General features: G+C 52.6%; 1 protein-coding gene across 2 annotated transcripts in view; it reads right to left on the bottom strand.

The window, feature by feature from the left end:
- Positions 1 to 18,361, bottom strand: part of Cd82 (CD82 molecule) — a 46,967-nt gene that overhangs the window by 20,367 nt on the left and 8,239 nt on the right. For both annotated transcript variants that reach the window (XM_059260982.1, XM_059260983.1), the window contains exon 2: positions 4,649 to 4,724. The gene's annotated coding sequence lies outside the window, so the exon portion shown is untranslated. The remainder of the gene's footprint in view (positions 1 to 4,648; positions 4,725 to 18,361) is intronic.

Genomic DNA, 18,361 nt, shown 5'->3' on the forward strand with positions numbered 1-18,361 from the left:
GCTTTGCTCAGGCCTGTCTATGTTTCCTTCCCAGCACATTCCTCGGAACAGCTGGGCCCAGGCAGGCCAGAGACATTCCTCCCTCCACGGGAAAAATTTAATCTAATTGTCCAGGAAGCTGAGTATCAGGAGCTGGTGCCCATTTGTCTGCTTAGAAAGGGGTTGCGGCCCTCCCGGCAGGGACCCCTGAGGCAGGCACCCCTGAGGCAGGCCTGCAGTGCGATTTCAGAGTCTAGAGTGTCTTCCGTACTGTTGGCTCCCACACTCTGTAGGTAGCTGGGGTCTGCAGAACAGGCTTCCAGGGAGTGAGAGTGATATCTAAACAATGGGTCCTGCTAAGGGACAAGGAGTGGGCTCACCTGCTATGGACAGTCACCCTCACTTCCCATCCCCTTTAATCCTCCTAACAAGCCCTGGGGGACCTGGGTCAGGCAGGCTCTGACTGGCCCAATCAATGCCGAGTACTGGGTGCCAAAGTCTCCCACTCTAAAGTGCTCCCTCTGGGAGAAGCCCACTAAAACATTAGTTCTTGCACTCACAGTGATCCACCTGCTTCTACCTCTGGGAATTGAAGGTGTGAGTCTATATAGCTAGCCAAGCTAGCCAGGACTACATTCTCCCACAAAACAACCAAAATAAAAACAAAAACACTACAGAACAATAACAACAACAAAAGCCGCAGCTTATCTGTAACAGCCTTCAAGCAAAGACTGGAACCTGTGGGCAGACAGGGCAGGTGGGCTATCGCCAGTGGCCACCATGACTGTGGCACACCTGCCTGAGAACCGCCCTCCTAGCCACTCACTGAACCACACCATCATAGTAAGACCTGCCGGGCCCAGGCGGAGCCGGGACAAAACCACAGGCAGTCTTGAGCTCCATGCAGAAGCTGTGGGGCACGGACAGCCTCCTCCCTTGCCAAACATTCAACCCTTCCTAATAAACCCAGACGAGATGGCCTCTACCTTCAGGCACCTGCAGCCACCACCCATCACCTGGGGCATATTTGCTGGGCCTGTTTCAGTGACAAGAGTCTGGCTCTGCCCCTGCTTCAGAGCTGGCCCAGGTCTGACTGCTACCCTACCGGAGATAAGTGATCACCCAGATGGTGACAGGTGGTGAGGACAGGGAGCTACTGCTCAAAGGAGCTCTGGTTGGGAGGCCAGGAGGAAGCCTCAGCCTTGGACACACTGGACCACACCCCAGGCTGGTATTCCCCTAGTATCCCAGGCCTCTGACACTTGGGCTGGCCTCTTGGTTACTCATCAGATCCTACCACACATTGGCCTAAGTCCTTTAGCTCCCTGAAAATAAACTGAGACTCAAAGAGGTGAAGGACCATGGCCAAGGTCTCTAATAGCCGACAGGCGAGGGCAGAGCGACTTTGAAGGCAGTGGATTCCTATCCTGAAACGACAGCCAAGGCAGGGACTTGGGAACCACCTTAGGAAGTGTAGAAGCTGAGAAGCAGCTTTGGAGAGGGTGTTGGGTGGCCCAGCATAGCTGTCCCAGGTCCAGGCCACAGGTCTTTGTGCCTAGAGGCAACCGGCAGGCAGTAGAGAGCAAGCTCATTCTCCTTGCTGAGCACAAAACAGACAAGAGTCTCCCGAAGGACAGACAGGCAGTTCAGTGCCGGCTGGAGACATGCCCAGGTTGCCCCATGATGGGCAGTGGTACCAGCTTCAGAGAACCCACAAATCACCATCATACCTGAAAAGGACCCTAAAGTCATATTATGGGGGCATAGGGTTCTATCTGGGCATGCCTTGCCATCTGAAGGGACAAGCTATAGTTCTTGCCCAGCCAATAGAAATAAGTGCTGGGGGAGGGCAAGGCCTGGCCAGCCCCTGCCTATTCCCCTAATAGCTGGGCTCTAAGAACAGACTGAAGCCAGGCAGGTGGTGGTGGTGGCGGCGCACACCTTTAATCCCAGCACTTGGGAGGCAGAGGTAGGTGGATCTCTGTGAGTTCAAGGCCCGCCTGGTCTCCAAAGCGAGTTCCAGGAAAGGTGCAAAGCTACACAAAGAAACCTTGTCTCAGAAAACCAAAAAAAACAAAAAACAAAAAACAAAAAAAAACCCAGACTGAATATTTTAAAATAGTTAAACAAACAAACAAACAAACAAAAACTGGGGATGTAGCTCAGCTATTAGAGTGCTTGCTCACAACGTTAGCAACTGACAAGTCTGAAAGCATCCTGAGCTACAGGAGACCATCTCAACAAAGCAAAAAGAAAACCAAACCAAACAAACACAAACAACCAAACAGACATTTTGCAGTGCACAAAAATGACATGAAATTTAAATTTCTGTGTCCATAATTAAAGCTGTTTTGGCAGGCGGCCACACCCACCAGCCCATGACATTTAACCCCTGGCCCAGCCTTGCCAAGAGATCAAACGATATTCACACAAGGGTCTGTACCCACACAGGGTCTGTAGGAGGTAGCACGGGTCATGACTGGCCTTAGCTGAGATCTTAGATGGAAGGGGGTAACAGGCTGGAACCAGGGGCTGACGGCTCCTGGGAGAGGACAGACACACAGTCCCTGGATGAAAGTTCAGATCCTGGCTCTGCTAGCAGAGTCACAGGGAAGAGTTTCCTGGGGCTAGGCTTGCAGTGACTGTCCTCTATACTGTGGCTGCTCTCTGTAAAGAGGGCTCCCCTCTATGCAGTGGGCTGCTCTCTGTGCAGTGGGCTCCCCTCTGTGCAGCGGGCTCCCCTCTGTGCAGTGGGCTCCACTCTGTGAAGTGGGCTCCACTCTGTGAAGAAGGCTCCCCTCTGTGCAGTGGGCTCCCCTCTGTGCAGTGGGCTCCCCTCTGTGCAGCGGGCTCCCCTCTGTGCAGTGGGCTCCACTCTGTGAAGTGGGCTCCACTCTATGAAGAAGGCTCCCCTCTGTGCAGTGGGCTCCCCTCTGTGCAGTGGGATGCCCTCTGTGCAGTGGGCTCCCCTCTGTGCAGTGGGCTCCCCTCTGTGCAGTGGGCTCCCCTCTGTGCAGCGGGCTGCTCTCTGTGCAGTGGGCTCTTCGTAGCTCGAATATCAGAAAAAGAGGAAGTTGGGGGGCCCGCAGCCTTGGGACTAGTGCTCAGGATACCAGGGATGCACCTTGTGGCACCAAGTTACACAACACTTGCAGAAGTCAGGGGTGAATGTTGCTTCCCAATGGAGCTGAGCTAAGAGAGCACCCCCTGGGTTAGGTGCTCTTCTGAATACTTTATAGACACCTTCCTGCCCGGGTGTGTCAAGTACATCTTATGGGAAGTCCCGGAGTGGTCAGGGGCAGCCGTGCCAGCCACCCTGTGACAGGCCAGTTGGCCATTTCTAAGCAAGAATAATTTAAACTGATGGAATGCAGTTTTGTGCCGAGACAGTTTACACAACAACACAAACACACCAGTATTTTCCTTCTGCTGTCATGACATTCATCTCAGGCCTGACCTCCTCCACGGTACTCCCATAAACATCCCCCCCATCCCACCATCACCCCTTTGCCCTAAGACACATGTTAGTTGGGGGCATCTTTCCTATAGCACTGGATACTAGAGAAGCTCCCAGAAGTGGGGTGTAGCATCAGACCATCCGGGTTTAAATTCAGTTTTATCACCTCTTAGCTGTGTGACTCTAGATAAATGATTTAACCTGTCTGGACTTCACTCTAGTCCTGTGAAATGAGGAAGTTTAAAACCTGTTTGTGCCGGGCGGTGGTGGCGCACGCCTTTAATCCCAGCACTCGGGAGGCAGAGCCAGGCGGATCTCTGTGAGTTCGAGGCCAGCCTGGGCTACCAAGTGAGTTCCAGGAAAGGCGCAAAGCTACACAGAGAAACCCTGTCTCGAAAAAAACAAACAAACAAACAAACAAAAACAAACAAAAAACAAAACAAAACAAAAAAAAAACCCTGTTTGTTTGTTGGTTTATAATTTGTTTCCCAGGTGCTAATGCAAGTCAAATGTCTGGCATGTGGTGGACTCTCAACGCATGGCAGTTGCTGTAACTTTCCGATCTGTCTCTGAACTGTGATGTCTTGAGGGGAAGTCCCAGAGCTTTGTAAGAAGGTACCCCATAGGTGAGGTGAGGCTGGATATGTAGATGAATGATGGGGTGGGTACGTGGGTGAGTGAGTAGATGGTGAATGGATGAACGGATGAGTTGGATGGGCTGTGGAAGAGGAGGGACTGTCACCAAGAGCACATGACTTCGGGTGCTCAGCCACTGTGCCAGAGTCACCCGGAACTATTATCATACACACCCTATGTTTTCACCCATGGGGTATGGTGAGGCCACACCTGGTGCCCAAGGCGAGCCAGCTTTGAGTATGCACAATGTTGCCAGACCTTCCCACCTTCCCAGGAGTCCCTGGGAGCATTAGTGGGGCCCAGGGAGGCTGGGGTTTCCAAGAGGACACTTTCGTGTCACCCCCTCCTGTGACTTTGCACTATGTATTGGGGGTGGGTGGTAGTTGCCACACACGGGGGCACAGGAATATGCCCTTCAGCCGAACCTGAGGGTCCATCCATGTGTTCCTAAGTAGTTCCGGGATGGAGGGACCACAGTGCTCTCTGGTCCAGCGTTGGGAGACATGAATTCCAGGGTTCCACAGGGAAGCCATGCAAGACCTGTAAAGGCGGCTGCCCGCCCTGCCTCCTCCTCACCTGTTCAGTGATCAGCTTGGAGCAGAGCAGCAATCTCGGTGGCAGCTTCTCAGATGAGTTCTGGACAATGGACACACTGTGAAGAACAAACAGTTCTGCTGTTACCAGGCCAGAGATCAGGGAGTCTCTTCCCAGGAGTCGCTGTGTGCTACCCATTCCAATTCCCAGTATGCCCAGCGGCCAACACGTCCAGCTGAGGCACTCCCAACTTCCGTGAAACCCCTTTCATTTAATGGCTCTAAACACTGTGTGTGCCACCTCTCAGGATGCACCCAATCAGAATTCCAGCTTCCCAAGGTCCCTAGGGGGCTCCCACTCCTGGCTCTAAGTGCTGTGGGATCGAGAGAAGAGGAAATGGTCCACCATCAGAACACCTAAGAGCTGTACAGGTCTCCTTCCTTTCTGCAGTTTCCCCACTTCCCCTAGGCCTAGGCCAGCCCAGAACTGAGCAGGGGGCCAGTTCCACCCTGCTCACCAACTCCTCCTCCACACTGCAGGGATACCGCTGAGAAACGTAGCAAGAATCCTGTCCATCTGCTGCCAGAAACTTTCCTGCTGACATACTGGCTATAAAATGCAGACTCTATACACGGCCCTCTGGGCCCTGTCTGGTTTTCCCTTCCTTATTCTTGTTGCCCTAGTTCTCTTACACACGCTTATTTGATCACACATGCTCTTACAATCGCCCGGTACTCTCGGCCCTTATCTACACCAGGGCCTTCGTGCGTGCAGTTTCTCTGTTAGAAGCCTTCTTCACAGAAACTCCCAATGCAAATTTCTCAGCCTCTGCGAGTCTCACTTCCAGTGCACAGCATAGCCAGCCTTTACCAACACTCAGGCCCACACTGCCCAGCTCAGACCATCAGAGGCTCTAGAGGTAAGTTTGTGCCCCCAGGCAGCTGTCATATGCTTTCCCCACCAGATCTCCCTAGAATTCAGGGTCCTTCAGGGGCACCTGAATCTCCTTCTGCTCATGACTCTACAAATGCCCAGGATGTAGTGAGCTCCTGGCACACAAGCGTGAGAATAAGGTAAGAGGCAGGGATCTGGAGAGCTCAGGAAGGTCCCTTAGAGACACAGATCAACTTCAATCCTGCAGAGGAAGCCACTGAACACCAAAAATGACATCACCGAACCCAGCATGGGGCACAAGCTTGTAACCCCAACATTTGGGAGGCTAAAGTAGAAGGATCAGAAATTCAAGGCCAGGGTCAAGTTTCACAGCAAATTTGAGGTCAGTGCGCGCCAAATGAAACCCTGTCTAAAAAGAAGAAGAGGAGGAGGAGAAGAAGGAGGAAGAGGAAATGCTGGGTTATTGCAGTGGGAGTTAGTTGACTCCTACCAGGATTGGTTTGAAAACTCCTCTGAGTCTGAAAAGCTGGGAAAAGCACAGATTCCCTTCCTAGGAAGGTGCATACAGATGGTTTACTCCTATAATCCCAACACTGGGAGGCAGAGGCAGAAAAATCTCCAAGATTGAGGTAAGCGTGCCCTACGTAGTAAATTCTAAGCCAGCCAGGAATACATGAGAAATCCTGTCTCCAAAAGAAATACATAGGATCTACACTTAGTGGTTAGGAGTGTGTACTGCTGTTGCAGAGGGCCAGTTTGGTCCCTAGCACCTAGGTAGGTGCCTCACAAATGGCCCAGCCCATAACTCCAGCTCCAGGGGATCCTGCATCTTCTTCTGTTCTCTTTGGACCCTGGCACTCACGTGCACATATCCACCCGGAGACGTATAATGAAATATAAATCTTCACAAATAAGTAAATAATATTGGGGAGAGGACTCAGCAGGGTACAGACACTTGCTGTCAAGCGTGACAGCCTGAGTTCAACCCCAGGACCCACATGCTAGAAGGAAAAACTGACTCCTGAAAGCGGTCCCCTGACCTCCATGTGCATGCACTGGTGCACGCACACATAATACAAACAAACAAATGTAAAGACAAACTTGAAGATGAATTAATAAATTTCTAAAATGCTCAAAGACATGCTTTCGCCCAATTTCCAAGGACTGCCAGCCCTGGAAAGCCCACATGGGACCTGAATATCTACCACCCCCATCGCCCCAATCTCCTGGAGCTGTGTGTGTGGTCCCACCTTGGCTGCATACTGGAACTGTCCTGGAGCGTTAAAGCTGTGGGCACTTGATCTCCACGGCCAGAGATCCTGGTGAACTGCTCAGAGTGCACTCAGAACCCGGGTTTTCAAGCTCTCAGGATGGAACACGTTGAGGTGCACTCAAGGGTCCAGCCCAGACACCCGCTCCTGTGTGGTTCAAGCCTGAGTTTCCTGGTGCCACAGTGTTGTATGGTTCTCCCACCCCTCTGCTTTCCTCACCCTTCCAGTAGTTCTATTCCCTCCAGTCGCTTACCCCAGAGCACCGTCATGAGGGCCATCCAGGAGATCACTGTCTTCAGAGAGACCAGACAGAGTAAGAGGTACAGGGTCACACAGGCAGCTGGGCTGGGCAGGAAGCAGAGTGCCTGGAAGCATGCAGGCCAATGCACACCAGAGTTCCAACAACGCACAAGTCTATGCTGAAGAGGCCACACGGGCCACCTCCTACCACCTATGTGGCCAGGGACCACTGCCTTGATTCTGCTGTAGCTTTCCCACCAGTGAAAGGAGAAGAATAGTGGGTCCCCGTGAAGCCTGGAGGAGCCAGGTGAGGGACAAATTCAATGGCAATGACATTTGAAGTTGGAAAGCAGTCAGAAACCATCAGAAGCCCGCTGTGGTCTCTGATGTGCACCCGCCCTGCAAGCTTCTACACAGTGGTCCTGGCCTGTGTGGTGGTATTGTGTTCCCCAAAATATTGTGCACCCTAATAAACTTATCTGGGGTCAGAGACAGAACAGCCACTAGATAGACATAGAGGCCAGAAAATGGTGGCACTCACATCTTTAATCCTAGCATTCCAGAGACAGAAATTCCTCTGGATCTCTGTGAGTTCAAGGCCACATTGGAAACGGCCAGGCATGGTGATACACGCCTTTAATCCCAGGGAGTGGTGGTAGAAAGCAGAAAGGTATATAAGGGGTGAGGACCAGAAACTAGCAGGCATTTGGCTTGTTAAGCTTTCAGGCTTCTAGTAGAACAGTTCAGCTGCCGGGCGGTGGTGGCGCACGCCTTTAATCCCAGCACTCGGGAGGCAGAGCCAGGCGGATCTCTGTGAGTTTGAGGCCAGCCTGGGCTACCAAGCAAGTCCCAGGAAAGGCGCAAAGCTACACAGAGAAACCCTGTCTCGAAAAACAAAAAAAAAAAAAAAAAAGAACAGTTCAGCTGAGAGCCATTTGGATATGAGGACACAGAAGCATCAAGTCTGAGGAAACAAGACCAGCTGAGAAGTTGGCCAGGTGAGGTTAGCTGTGGCTTGTTCCGTCTCTCTGAAACTCCAGCATTTCACCCCAATAACTGGCCCCGGGTTTGATTTTATTAGTAAGACTCTCTAAGATTCCTGCTACAGGCCTGCTCTGAAGCAAGAGTGGGGTGGGATCCCCGGGGGAGGATGTCATCCTTTGTCATCCCCATGGCAAAGAGCCTGCTCCCAGCCACAGGAGTCTGGCCTCTGAGGCCCTGCAGGCTGGGAAGTCCGGCAGCCATGTCCGGTGAGTGGCCTGCTCACCCATGGCAGAATGTGAAGGGAGAAAAACTGCCTGGCTTCAGGGCTTTGGAGACCACCTGGCCCAGCCTGGCCCCACAGGCTGGTATCTGGCACAGGTCTCCAGCCTCTGGACTTTGCCCGATCATTCACTGGAGGAGGCTGGGCATGGCGACAGTGTGTGTATGGACCTGTGTGTTGTAATTGGCTGTGACAGCTAGCTTGGGGATTACTGGCTTTTTGACCTCTCCCTATCTTATTTTCCAATCTCTGGTTGAACTTTCAGTTGTTGCTGTTGTTAAAACCAGAAAGGGGAAACAAACACCTGTTGCTCTGGCAACAGGAGAAGCTTGGGGCCATAGGGCAGCCTGGGAGTTTGGGTTCCCCGGAAGACCTCTTGGGAATCCTGCTCTGCTTCCTAGCTGCTGTGTGACCTAGCACAGGAAAGTTACCAAACCTCTCTGAGCCCTAATGGGCCTGACCTCTAGCAGAGCGGTGCTTGTGGGCCCCTGAAGCAGTGGGAGCCTGAACACAAGGGGCTGTCTCCCCCTAGTATCCCACATGTTTACTCACAGGATTCCAAAGTCCAGTCACATGACCCCATGAGCCAGATCGACAGGTTCCCACTCTCTGCCACCTAAACACTGTAGCCAGGAGATGACAAGCTTTAGCCTGTCATCTGCCATCACCCACGACTTCTCATTGAAGCTCCATAACAAGCGTCTAGATAAAGCACTGTCCCCATTCAGCAGCTAGGGAAATTGAGGCTCAGAGGTGCAGTGAAGTGTCTAAGGCCACCCAGTGACTAAGTCAGCATTTCTTCCTTACCTGATGCTAGGTAACGAGTTAGTGGAGGCCCCACCCAACCCTTCCTCACCCCATCTTCCACCAGACCCCTTCTATCCTGACCAAGCTCCTGAGGTGTGACTCTTGGCTTCCTGCGAAGGAAGGAGACCAGATCCTCCAATCCTGGCCAGGATGTCCCTTCAATTTGGCCACTGAGGCCTATACAGGTGGCGCTTCTTGATTTTGCTCTGAAACCTGAGCAACGTGACTGGAGGGCCCTTGACTGCAGAAGAGGCCACCTTGGAAGGAAGTGGGGAACAGGGGATCACAGACCCTGGAGCCAGCCTCCTCACCTGGCCCACGCACCAAAGACACAAGCTGAACCAGGGCCCCTGACCTCCCCAGTGTGCTGGGTTCTGTGGCTCCCACACTCAGATGTACTGTGCTAGGAATGCCCCAGACACCCCAGTTCAGTCTCCACTTCCCAGTGAAGAGATGAGGCCCAGAGATAGCACTTTTGGGGAAATGCATGTTGAGGAGCTGGGGCGGGGGGGGGGGCTAGTTAAAGCGGCCAGTGCTCTGAGCTGCTTTATATTCTGATGGGTAGAAGTGTCCACATTTGTTCATCACATTGGGATATACAAATAGAGCTGGGCTTGGCCTGAAGTGTCCAGCCCATGGCTCTGCCCTTGGAGGCAAAACAAATGACCATCTCAATCTAACGGTTCCTCATTTGGAAGGTCAGAGAGGAAGCTATGAGTCTGAGGAACACTTGCAGACTTCAGGCCAGGCTACTCAGAAATCTCAGATCTCAGATTCTAGGGCCTCATGTCAGGACCTAGGTGCCCAGGAGATTTCTATCTTATAAGGTAGAAGCAGCTACCTTTTAAGACCCTCTCCTCTCCCCAGTAAACCAGGTCATAGTGTAGACTCTGAGTTGAGAGAGACTTAATTATAATCTCATTACTCAGAGCTATGTGACCTTTGACAAGGAGCTTTCCCACTCTGGGCTTAGCACTGTCTGTAAAGTGGACTATCATGGATGTCCAGGAAGAAGCCAGCCCTGACTTGCAGACATCTGAGGCCTCGTGAACTCTAGGAGGTCTTTAGCCAAGTAGAGAAGTGTCCTCTCCTCACACAGCAAGAGGGTATCCATGAAGATGTCCCTTGAGAGGTGAGACAGGCCTGGGGCTCCAGTAGACTGGCCCAGAAAGGTCAAGGTCACTAAGTCCTTGAAATGGAGTCTGACGGAGGGCAGAGTGGGGGACAAAGGGAATGTGCTCACTGCCCAAGTCACCATACCCAATTCCCAAACCTCAGCAGGACCACCGGGCTCAGGAGGGAGTGGGCAACATTTGCCCTGGTCACACAGGGATACTGGCCTAGCTCAGCTGGGCCCTCAGGACTCTTACCCCGCAGCCCAAGGCCCTGAACATTTTATAAGAAGGGACCATCCCTGAAGTCAGGGATGACACGGGTAACTGGCCCCTGAGCCCCTAGAGTCTGAGCAGATGGGAGTGGTGTCCAGTATCTTCAAGGTCAGTGGCACAACACTTCACAGCTCCTGCCTGCCCTGTCCCAGCCAGCTGGACAGAGCTGACCCACGGGGCCTGCTGAAACCCCAGTGTAAGGCTCAGAGGTAAAGGGCTCAGGGACCCAAAGGCCACTTGGGGACCCCAAGTGATTTCCATCCTGAGCCACTGCAGTTCATCAAGATCCCACCATGGGCTAGCCTCAATCTGGACACACAACACAGGAGCTCACAAGACAATGAAGCACCAAGTAACACTCTGTGACAAAGACCCAGCTGTCCTACTGCCTCTGAGGGACAGCTGGGTTGTGGGAACAGTCCACAGTACTAAGTAACCACAAGTGACCACAAGTCACAGTACTAAGTGACTGCAGTTATCCTTGATGGAGAAACCTCCTGTCTCCTACTCTTCACGCCCGTGACACAGTTGGCAGACTGTTACCCCAAGATCTGATCCAGATCCCCCTGTGCTAACCACCGTGTTTCATGGCCAGCAGAAACAGTTTTGTACGATAAGGAACTGACGGAACCTAACCAAGGTTATCTTGCTTTTACTCAGGCAGTTTTATAGTTCAGACACCAGACCTAACCAGCAGCAGACAACCTACAGTGGACCTTGTGAGGTCTGGGGAAGAGACTCGCTCACCCACCCATATGATGGGCAAACTCTGGGCCAGGGCCAGGGTTCCTAAAACAGAGCCTGGGTGTGGACCCCGAGTGGGTGATTAGGGACAGGGAGGGGACTGTAATCAGGGATCCCACACGGCAGCAGGCAGCAGGCTCTGGCAGCTCCATTGTAACCTCCCCAGGCTGAGCTGAGGAGGACAGAGGAGAGGTATGGCTGCAAGGCTGCTTCCTGCAGGCAGCCCTCCCAGAGCCCTCCTGCCATCTCCACAAGTGTTCAGACAGGCTCACACTCTGCTCCTTCTGCCCCTTCCCAAGCGCTACTTTCTCTGTCTCTGTCTCTGTGTGTGTGTGTGTGTGTGTGTGTGTGTGTGTGTCTCCCCTCCCCCCTTTCTGTCTCTCTCTTAGACAGGTCCTCATGATCTGAGCCCTGTCTTCAAACTCACTCTGCAGTCAGGGATGACCTTGAACTTCTTATCCTCCTGCCTTCATTTCCTGAGCGCTGGGGTTTCAGGCATGTGCTACCACACCAGGCATATATGGGGTAGGAACTGTCCCAAGACTCTATGCACACTATGCAAACGCTACCAACTGAACCACATCCCCAGCCCCTGAGACTTACTTTCCTGAACCTCTGCTTCCTGAAAATGGCCAGACTTCCTGCTTCCCCTGGTTGCAGGTTTAAGAGGTATTTGCATGTTTGGTGGGGACACCAGGGTGAGACAGCATCACACAGAGGAACCCACACTCCTCCTGGGGCGAACACAGAAAGCCAAGGCGAAGGCAGATGTACAACTCAGAGAGCATCTTACTGACATCTAGCTCTAAGCACTGGCCAGGCTGGGAGGAGAGGAGACCACAAGCCCTCTCTCCTGTCTCCCCCTCTGTGGCTCCTGTGCCTCCGCCTGCAGGTCCTCGGAGCCTTCCTGTCTCCTTGTCTCTGGGACCACCTCTCCAGCAACCACAGAGCCCGGGAACACCCAGGGTCGACAGCCACCTCACTGAGTACATAGCTCAGATGTTAGCCTCATCAGCCCTCTGCAGGGTGGGCACCAGCCTCTAAGGAGGGGGTGGTTCCACAACAGGCAGGCACCGGGGCTGCACCCTCAGGAGGCCTGGCTGAGGGTTGTGTCACCCTCTTCCTCCCCAGCAGGCCGTGACCATTGAAACAGCACAAGCACTCAGCCGTCAAAGCAGGAAAACATCCACGGAGGAGGCCACTGCGTTCTGTACATTTCCACCAGGACCCCGTGGGCTCTTGGGGTCTGTGCGGCTGCTGAGGAGCCACGGCCAGGAGACTTCTCAAGGGTGGCTGTAGGATTCGCCAGGATGGCTGGGTCACAGACGCTCTGCTCAGAGAAGTACAGAGGATCATGGGGAGTCATGATGGGGAACGAAAAATGTGAGGGGTGAAAAGAGGCAGAGGAGTGTGAGGAGGGGAGAATGGGAGAGGAAGAGGGAGGGAGAATAAGACGTTAGAAGACAGACAGATATCCAGGTGACAGGAGCCTCCTCTTTCAGACCTCACGTACTCTCTGGTCCCTTGAGGTATGCTTGGGGAACGTGCTCAGAGGGAAAGTATGCAAACCTCAGGTCCTCCTGGCCCACCAGGAGTCGGACCCCCCAGGCCCCTAGCAACTCCAGATGCTGATGAGTCCACTCACACCATGTCTTGTAACCAGGGCCCTGTGCTCCCTTGGGGCTCCTAGGACACCGTGTCCCTTTGGCTCTGCTTCTCTCTCCCCTTCATGAGCTACCAGCAGCTGTCCACCTCCACCAGCTTGTTCTCAGTCCAGGCCATACCCCCTCCAGCCTCCTGAGCAGTCCCCTGGGCTAGTCTTTATTGCCAGATGGGGTACAGAGGAGCTTGGAGCCTAGCCACCTCCCATACCCAAAGTAAGGGGAGACGAACATGGAGTAGGAACATTACTGGGAGGGAAAATTAAGACAGAGTCTTGTTATATAGAACAGGCTAGCCCCAGACTTGCGCCAATCCTCACGCCTCAGCCTTCTAGGTGCTGGGATTAGAAGCCTGTGCCACTGTGCGGTCTGGGAGAAGGAACTCCGTGTCAGTCGGCAGCGGAAAAGTCACAGGCACACCACGTCCCGAAGAGTCCATGGACTCTCTTCTCCTCGCCATCAGGGCTCCAGGGATGAAAAAAGGACAGAAACCAGCTGGACCAGTTCTTCGCTTCATTACTTGTGGTCCCAAATCTCAGTATGCCAATGTGTGACACCCCCTATCACAGCCCCCTAAAGCCGGTGGGAATCCTGGCCCTCCACCCTTACACTCAATACTTGACACTCTTCTCTTCTCACAGGACCACCACCTCCCTTCCCTCTCTTGGGAGATAGCAGGCCAAGCCTCTGGGATGCAGATCCTGAGGGTGGTGGGGTGAAGGTGGTGGGTCCTGGCTGTGGGCCTAGGGAAGGGCCCTTCAAGGGTGGCCATGCTCACTCCTGCTGTAGGCAGTAGGAAGTCTAGGCAGCTAAGGGACCAGTATACTGATGACTAGCATGAATAACTAGTAGATGTAGGGTGGGGAGTTACTGGCATTTCCAGAGAGCCGGGACAACCCAGGGGGTGGTTAGTGTTTTTCCCTGAATGCCTGCAAGTCACCAGAGGGAAAAGCATCCTTTTCCTTAAAAGACAAGTGATAACTCCAGGTCTTCAAGACCTGAGGACCACAGGTCTGAAGCTGATAGTCCCTGAAACACACAGACCCAAACACTCTGAGCCCCAGGCCTCTGCAAGGGCCTGGTCCCACATCTGCTCTAACCCTGTGCTCAGGCCTAGTTAGGGAGGCCACTCAGGCTAACCACGCTAGGCAGGCTAGTCATGTCACCAGCTACACAGAGCTTGAGATTACAAGTTTATGCCCCCATGCCTGGCTGGGATATCATAGCAATACCAGGTCCCAAGCCTGTGGACTTTCCTCAGCCTTCAGGGCCCTAGGGAGGAGGAACAGGAACCAGCTGGACCAGTTTCTTGGTCAGAGGACCAAGTTTTCCTCCAGGGAGGATGGTGGCCTAGAAGGAGGACAAGAGATGGCAGGCATTCAGGCAGAGCAGTAGACCCTACATCCTGATGTGTGAAAGTCTGCAAAATACTGTTCCGAGGACATATGGGTTCTAGGAAAAAAGCCAGGGGCAGAGTGTGCCTAGGATCCCACTCCCACCTCCACACCTCTCTGGGCCTTTACGTTCCAGGGCTGGAGACAGTCTGGAGCATCACCTTTCCTCCACGTGGGTTCGGACCTGGTCCTTCATGGGGTCTTGGGCCCCTCACACCAGGGCCCACCAGCTCAATGTGGAGCACTGGGTTCTCTGGGGCTGAGGAGAGAGGGGCCCGAGTTCTCCCTTCAGAAGGCAGTGTGGTGATACCAAACGGGATTGCCAGCCACGTTCTCCTGCGCTGTGGGATCTGGGCAGCTTGCTCAGCACCCTGTCACTGTGAGAACAGTCTAAGTAACATCCCTCTCCCTGCCTGATTCTCAGGCACTGGAGGGCCTGAGAGTGTGTGTGGGAAACCGTCCATGGCCAACAGCTATAAAGCACAAGGTATCATTACGAGAAAAGGGGAGTGGGTGCCCCAGGAAGGAGTGTGGGATTGGAATGCCCAGCCCTGCCCCTTTCGGTTGGCAACCTGAGCAGGCACTTCCAATCTCATCTCTCAATTTCTTTCTGAGAAATGGGCATTGATGACCTCTACTTGGGAGGCTGACCTGGTACAAGAATTCTCCGCGAACAGCCCCAGGCAGGCCTGGCCCGCACTAGATGCTCACAGAAGCCACAAAGCACCCTCCCTCTGCTGCACGTGACAGGCAGAGCCCAGGCTGAGGGAAAGTTTCTGGCTTCCGGGAGCACATACTGGCTGGGGAACAGGAGACGTGGACTTAGATCACGTTACTGAGGAGTCAGTGGGGAAGCAGAACAAGGCCCTGCCTTAGGAACGGCATGGAGGCTCAGCTCCCTGGGGAATCTCCCCGGGTAGGCATAGTGCTAGAGAAGGTATGGAAGGCATGGAAGCTACCCTACCCACAGGAAAAAGCCAAGGCAGGTAAGGGTGAGGGGCACAACAGGGTCAAAGTCTGCTGGAAGCCAGCTTTCAAGAGTCTTGCGCCCTCACACCCAGGCCCCACCGGTCAGTGCAGAGCCCTGGGTTCTCTGGGGCTGAGGAGAGAGGGGGCACGCACCAGAGCCTCAGTTCTCCTTTCTGTAAAATGGGGGTTCTCCTGTGTGTAAACTTCCCCATTCACACAGCATCCATATGGAGAAGGGATGGGAGGGCAGTCACCAAGCCTCCCTGGGTGAGCCTCTATTAACAGGACACAAGCCCCACCTCCACCCACATCCATTCCACTAGGCTGCCTTCACTAAGGGCTGCCCTGCAGGACCTCCTGGGATGGATGGTGTGTTAGAAACGTGTTTGCCAGGTGGTAGAGTAATTGCCTAGCATGTGCAAGCCCCTGGGTTCAGTCCTCAGCGTGGAAAGGGAAAAAGAAAAGACAGAAATGCACATTCTGGGCCCAGCAAGAAGGTTCAGAGGGGGAAGGCCCTTGAGGCCAGGCCTGAAAACATAAGTTCAGTTTTCCCAGGTTCCATGTGGTGGAAGGAGAGAACAGATTCCCATGATGTGTCCTCTGACCCCCACATACTAAGATAGATAGATAGATAGATAGATAGATACATACATACATACATACATACATACATACATACATACATACATAGATACATACATAGATACATAGATAGATAGATACATACATACATATATACATAGATAGATGGATAGATAGATAGATAGATAGATAGAAGTAATAAAAAATGAAATGCACATTCACAGGCCATGTCCCACCCTAGTTGGACAAAGCTTTCCAAAGCTTTCTAATGACTGGCATGCACACCAGAGTGTGAGAGCCACAGCACCTGTCATGGCCCACCTCCCACTCCTGAGATGCCCTATCAGGGGCTCGTCTCCTGGAGCCCTGGTTTCCAGAAGGCTACTAGGAAGAAGGAGTCACTGCAAGGACAGGCCATTAAATAGTAAAGTGATCCCATGACCAGTTAATGATACCACAGGTTCCAAGGGAGGAGGGTCCAAAGTCACACCAAAGAGAGACCAGGCTGCCTCTTGCTGTTTCCTGTCTCTTCCAAACACAATAAACTCCCATGTATACACTGCCCTTCCTGTGATCTTGAACCCAGAGACCACCTAACCCAAAAGCTACCTTGAGGAATTTACTGCTCACTCTGGAAGTCAGAAGGCCTGAGCACAAAATACAGTAAGGACAAGGTGACCATTTCAGCCACATGGGTCATCATGAAATATTCAAATGGGCAGGCGGATGCTTAACAGAGGGAGCGCACCTCCTCTTCCCAGAGCTGGGAGTTGGGCTGTGGGGTCATGTGGCAAACTCCTCCCTAGGCCATGGTAAACCCAGGCTCAGGCTCACAGGAAGCCACTCTGATGGCACAACCCCAATCTGGGGGTGTGAACACTTCTTTTATGGTTTGTTTTTAAAAGCCCAAACACCAAATTGTTCACCATGGTTATCTCTGAGTAATTATTTCCTTTAAGTATATGGTTCTGTGTACTGTAATTTTTTCCACAGAATCTCTCTTCAATAATTAGAAAGTTTTTCATTTTTTTCCATTTGGTTCATATGGAAACAAAGATTCTTTTGTCACTGTTGTTTTGGGACATATATGTGTGTATGTTGTGCCTGTGTGTATGTGTGTTCCCTTGTATATGGGCACACGTGTGGAAGCCTGAAGTTGAAGTCTGGTGTCTTCCTGTGAATCCTCTCCACTTTATTTACTGAGATGGCTTCTCACTGAACCTGGAGCTCCCCAATTCCAGCTAGTCTACCCAGACAACTTTCCCCAGGGATTCCCTGTCTCTGTCTCCGAGTGCTGAGGTTACAAGCACCCTTGCTTGGCTTTTAGATGGGTTCTTGGAGTCCTCACACTTACAGGTTACCCACTGAGCCATCTCCTCAGCCCACAAGGTTGTTTTGCTTTGTTTTTTAAGTCTATGCAATTGCCCCTGCTCCATTTTAATGTTATTTGGGTCCCCTCAACTCTATATACCAGCAACACCCAACTCCAGGCTGGGCTTATTCAATCGGAGTAAGAAACCATAAAGGCCCGAGTCCCCAATAAAGGCCCGAGTCCCCAATAAAGGCCCGAGTCCCCAATAAAGGCCCGAGTCCCCAGCTGTTCAGGCAGCAAGCTCCCTCCCCCCAGCTCAGGGCTGCCTGGCTAGGCTCTCAGCTGCCATGTCATCACACTTACCAGCTCCTTGCTTTACGAGGGTGGGCTCTTCCTGCCACTAAACATTCCCTCATCTACCCTCCCTGCAAGCCAAGGGTGAGAAAGTGCCACAGGCAGGCTGGGTGTGGTAGCACACGCCTTTAATCCCAGCACCTGGGAGGCAGAGGCAAGTGGATCTCGGTGAATTTGAGGCCAGCCTGATCTACATAGTGAGTTCCAGGACAGCCAGGGCTATGAAGAGAGACCCTGTCTCAATCAATCAACCAACCAGTCAGTCAGTCAGTCAATCAATCAATCAATCAATCATCAATCAATCAATCTGGCTAAGCCTGGAGTCCCAGTGTCTGGAAGAATCCCATTAAGGTGCATGGAGCTCCCTGAAGTTCTCTGCTTACAACATACACAAAGCTTGAGAACAAGGCACCACCCTAAACTGTCTCCAGGAAAAGAAAGGCCTGCTGCCTGGGGATCTTCTGGACAGACTAGAGTAGAACACACATCCTCCTTGTCCTGGCGCGCACGCACACACACACACACACACACACACACACACACACACACACACACACACACACAGACCAGAGGTCAGAGAGGTGGACGGTCTACATGATAGAGCATGACTCAAAGCCTAGACACCCACTCACTCATTATATAACTTCAAAGACATCAGTCCTCTTCAAATGCGTCCACCGAGTTTCTATGCCCTCTATAAATAGTGATGCCCTGTCCATTCCCCTGCAGTGGCACACTAATAATCCATCTCCTCAGACAGAGTGGGAGATGATTTTCTCCCTATAGATGTGCAGCTGCTAACTGTTGTGACTAGCCATAGGTGGTGAACATGTACATGTACTGAGTGCTTACTACACACCGGAAGTGCTTTGTGC

The sequence above is a fragment of the Peromyscus eremicus genome, chromosome 4 (assembly GCF_949786415.1).
Source record: "Peromyscus eremicus chromosome 4, PerEre_H2_v1, whole genome shotgun sequence".
NCBI classification, from domain to species: domain Eukaryota; kingdom Metazoa; phylum Chordata; class Mammalia; order Rodentia; family Cricetidae; genus Peromyscus; species Peromyscus eremicus.